Below are 5000 nucleotides of genomic sequence, written 5' to 3'. Positions count from 1 at the left end.
TATGATGAGTTTGTGGTATAAATCATCAGAGGTCTGCGGTTATTGATCACTGATGCTGGGTCTTTCCTCACGGGTACCAGGAGGAGAGGGATGGCATGCGTGTGTGTTGAGTGTGTGTGTGCGTTCACGCGCATGTGTCTGGCATGATTTGCTACAGGTTCTGCGTGCGGCATCGGTAGACGCAGTTCACAGTAATACCTACTGATGGAAAAAAAGTCAAACTGCAATGGAAACAAAAACTGTCAGGCTGCTTGAAAGGATGTGCGATCTTAGAATTAACATGTAAATGTATTTGCAGTTATTTAAACGTTCCTGACGTGCATGCAATGGTTTCATAATGCATGTTTGCAAATAATTGTATTGATTGTATATTGATATTTTCACATCAAAACGGCAGATTTTAACGCAAGTGGTGTTACTGCGACCTAAAAAAGATTTACTATTTCGATATGCATTCGATTTATCTACTGTAGGTGACACCACAGATGAAAGAGCTCTGTCCATATAGTGGGACCTCCAAATAAATGAAGTTTGATTGTATATTTTGGGCTGATTTTCACTCTCTCCTTTTCACTCTCCATGCGGATGCAAAACTGCAACAGTCCCGTCCAAGAGCAGCACGTTCTCTTTGGACTGGATCTGAACCTCGGGGCGGCAGGATTGGACTCGATTGTCTGTTTGGATTATTCTGCTGAGGAGGAGTCACTTGGAGAGCATGATTACTTCCAGAGCCGGAATACTAGAGACTAATCTAGTTTATGTGGGCAAACTGATTACAGCGAATCCTCATGTGAACAGAGCAGAGTCTAATTACGTTTTTGCTGCAGGACGCGTGCATTGACTTCAGCGGTGTTTAAGCAGAATCAAGAGTTTGGGATCTTCGTAATGCGTTTTCTGTAGGAGCGCTTCTCTTGGAACGTTGGGTATCCTGGGACGGCATCCGTGGCGTTCGGTGTTGGCGTGGAGCTGAATCGAATGGCTCGACCCGGCTCTGGGGTTCTGGGTAGTGTCGCTGGGAGGCGGATACTCGCCTCCAGAGCATGGCTAGGGTGGTGGTTTGGGAATGGCTGAGCGAACACGGCGCTGAGGCCATACGGCGCCGCCGTCTGTCATCACATCGAAAAACGTCCTGAAGGGGGACGCTCGGGGACCGTCCATACTGGGGCAGGTGGATGCCCAGCTCGCGCTCGACGTCATAGACCTGCAGTCCATGCATCAGTTCAGAGCAAGACACAGGTGATGCGACATGTAAGTGGATCTGAATTGGTGCACAGTGCATTCAAGCCTTCTTGGGAGTTCTTCATTCTTACGTTCTTAGATATACTAAGACAGGTGCGCTTTTTACTATGAATGAGAGCTATCGTGACGCACAAGAATAAGCCCCGCCTTCTAAATAAAGAACCAATCGCCAGACTGCATTAGTGCCCACCCACTTTTTAGTGATACAGCCGTTCCAAAATATATGATTATTTCTATTGGCATTTTCTTTGAAGCATTAACCCAACCAACCAATAACAAGGGATTTAAAACAAAAGGTATTTGAAAAGCAAAGGCAAAGTTGCAAGTGAATATGTTTTTCATATAATTATTATTATAATTTTTTTGTTGCAATTTTAGCTCTTACATCATTTAAGTTAATTGACAAAGCAATATTTGACAACGAAAAGAAAGGAAAGAACGGCAATCTATGAATTTTGGTTGTATTTATATATATATATATACAATAAATTGAAGTTTTTCTGCGAAATATGGATAGCTGTGCAAATATTTGATTATTTTGAGAGGACAGGGAGATTGCCTTGATTGGGGCGGGGCTAAAGAGCTCTCATGCACTGCTCTGATTGGTTGGAATTTTCGCACAGCATCATGGGTAATGTGGTTTTTCACATAAATGTTTACTGTTTAACATGATTATTTTAAAAAGTTGGACAAAGCGCTTTGCATAAATCACAGCAGGTGTGTCTTTAAAATGTATTCATTGTTCATATTTTATTGTATTAACTAATTTATTGATTGATTTATTATTTATTTAGTTTACTGATTTATTCATTGTATTAACTTGTGAGTGAAAATAATAATATAAAATGATATTGATATCTATTCCATCTGTCATTTTTTCAACTGAGACGCCCCAAATGGATGCATTTTCCATTTACAATGAAACTAGCTAAATAAAAATACATATGCAAAATATCTTAGGGGCGCAGATATTATAAAATATATAATGATTAAACTACGAACCTTCATATATAGAATAAATGCATAAAAAGCAAAAACATACTTAGTGTGCTTTCTTTATAGTAGAAGTAATCTACAAAAAACCCCTGAACTTTGCCATCTTGTTTTGATTAAAATGGTTCCGTGGCAACGTCTGATGTCATAATTACGACATCCTGGCTTGTAAACATGAACTTCCCAAGAGAACCTGAGCACAAAGCGACTGTGTGGTAGACTGCTGTATAACCTCTTCGCTTCGGTTCCACACATCGACTGCGCGCCTTTCAGGTTAAGCGTTCAGCAGGAGTGCATCAGAGCGGAGACTGAAACGGATCGTTTGAGGATGTGCTCGTGTGATAGTGGAAGTGAATGCATGTGTGTGCTCGTGTTTGAAGTCAACTCAGATGAACAAAGACAGCTTGAGGGTTTTTGACTGTTTTGGAAAATCTGTGCGGTTCTCTAGCAAGAGCAGATACTCTCTGAAGACTCTCTCTGCAGTACGCACACACACACACACACACACACACACATTGCCACACGGAATCGTCCTCAGGCCTCTGTCTGCATGATGCCATTGCTGCAGGCCACTACTTTCCTCATGAGAGACAAATGACACAAAGTAGAAACGGTTCAGGGGTTAAATTAGGACACGTGGGATGCTCCCGTGGAAAACGAGAATTGTGTATTGTTATTTCGGTGCGCGTTTTTGGTTCATTACAGCACAACTTTTGAGTGTGAAAATGTCTGTTCCTCTGGCGATGACGTTGCTAAAAAAGGCAACGCAAAAATCCTTTTCTTTGAGGCTCCTTCAGAGTTTGGTCGTGGACAAGCGGATAGTCCCGACCGCAGGCTTTCACGTGGTTGAGTAAACGTTCCTGTATCAAACTAGATCAAAGAGACGCTGCCGCAAAGATGGCACGCATTATCTTTGATGTCACTGCAATGTGATGTGGATGCTGGTTGCTCTGAAAAACCACAATATTACACAGCAGCAAAAAGGACATATAAATGATCAATAAATGATATTTAAATAATAATATTAAAAAAATAATAATATTAAAAATTTAAATCGAGATGCTTGGGGATCAAGAAGCTAAAATCACATACTAATAGCCTTTATGAAAAAATAATAATAATAATAATTCAGTGACTGAAAAAAATATCTTGACAGTGGGGTAAGAAAAACAAAACTCATTTTCGCTTGAAATTAAGTTTATTTTCTGACCTCTCTAAGTATTTTTATTTAAACTTATATACTTTCTCCTGGTTTCCATAAATTGTAAGTTTTAGTAATTGTGTATTGTTTGTGTTTTGTGTTACTTTAAACAAGACGAAAAATCAATTTTTTTTTTTTTTTTTTTTTGCAGCGTAGGCTTTTGTACTAGTTCAAGATCTTGAATTTTATTGTAATATAAGATCAGACTATTTCATTTGCATTTAAGCCTTGGGCAGACACGTCGTTTCCCTTACACTGAGTTCATTTCAACACGTTTAGCTGGAAAACAGCATAGTGCTAGAATCTATGTAGCATAAACTAAGCACGTTAGGATTCAAAACTGCACTTTTCAGCCGGAACGGTTTGTTTAAATGGAAGATTTTTTGGCCTTCTGGGTAATCCGTAAAATCAGGCTAAACCTAAAGTGAGGAAATCAACGTCTTTTGTTGTATGATGACCCTGGACTCTGTAGGGTTTTATGGCTCCACCAACTTCAAGATGACTGTGTGTGTGTGTGTGTGTGTGTGTGTGTGTGAGTGCGTGTGTGTGCGGTGCGTGAGCGAGCAAAGTGAGCGTGGTGTGTGTGTGTGTGTGAGTGTGTGTGTGTGTGTGAGTGTGTGTGGAGGTGTGTGTGTGTGTGTGTGTGAGTGTGTGTGTGAGTGTGTGAGTGTGTGTGTGTGTGTGTGTGTGTGTGTGTGTGTGTGTGTGTGTGTGTGTGCGCAGTGTGTGTGTGTGGGTTTACTCACTGTGAGCTATAGCTTGAAAGCGACACAATTTGTCCCCAGACGTGAGTCAAATCGAACCAAACCTTCCTTTTGGGAGTTTTTAGCCACCTGTAGCTGTAGTTTTCTTTCAAAGATGGTTCGTCAGGATCTTTTTATTTTAAACTTATTTGAAACTTACTTATTTAATCTGATGCATTAGCGTAACCTTTCTGATAGATGTGTTTAATGTGGTGTGAGACGCATTCATCGCGCTAAATCTTTCGCTTCTGCTGCTATATATTCAGGCATGCTTGTTTTGCATGAACGTTGAACGAACTGAGAAAATTATTAATATGCTGCGAAAAATATTCATTTTGCTGAAATATCTGTTATTAAAAGTTGAATTTAGGTTTGAAAGTTAATATGCAATTCAGGCATTTTTGAAATGTGTGTGTGTGTGTGTGTGTGTGTGTGTGCTCATGCAGAAATATTCAAGTTTGTGCTTTCTTTATCATCTTTGCTATTGTCTCTAATTTGTGTATATTTAGTCTTGCCTTAGTGTTTATCTACTTAAACTTCCATTTAAATAGTGCTTTAGGACTCCTTTTGTGCATAGCCGTATAGATACATTCACCAGATAGTATGTTTATAGTATCGGCAAATCTGTTTGAAGGATAAAGTATAACGCAGCAATTTGTGTATTTTGTCATAAAAACAAACTGCTAATCATTATCAAGATAATTGTTAGTTACTAGCCTGCAACTGCACCTCAGAAAAAAGGTACAAATGCTGTCACTGGGAGCCTGAGATGACCACTTTGCACAGAGGAGCCCTTTGGACCTTATTTAGGGTGCATATAAAGA

At 39.8% G+C, this 5000-nt stretch overlaps 1 pseudogene; it reads right to left on the bottom strand.

The window, feature by feature from the left end:
* LOC122350658 overlaps positions 1–5000 on the bottom strand; it is an 11281-nt pseudogene that overhangs the window by 1935 nt on the left and 4346 nt on the right.

This window comes from Puntigrus tetrazona, chromosome 8 (assembly GCF_018831695.1).
Source record: "Puntigrus tetrazona isolate hp1 chromosome 8, ASM1883169v1, whole genome shotgun sequence".
NCBI lineage: Eukaryota > Metazoa > Chordata > Actinopteri > Cypriniformes > Cyprinidae > Puntigrus > Puntigrus tetrazona.
The sequence above is the reverse complement of the archived record's forward strand: the minus strand, read 5'-3'. Positions and strand labels throughout refer to the sequence as shown.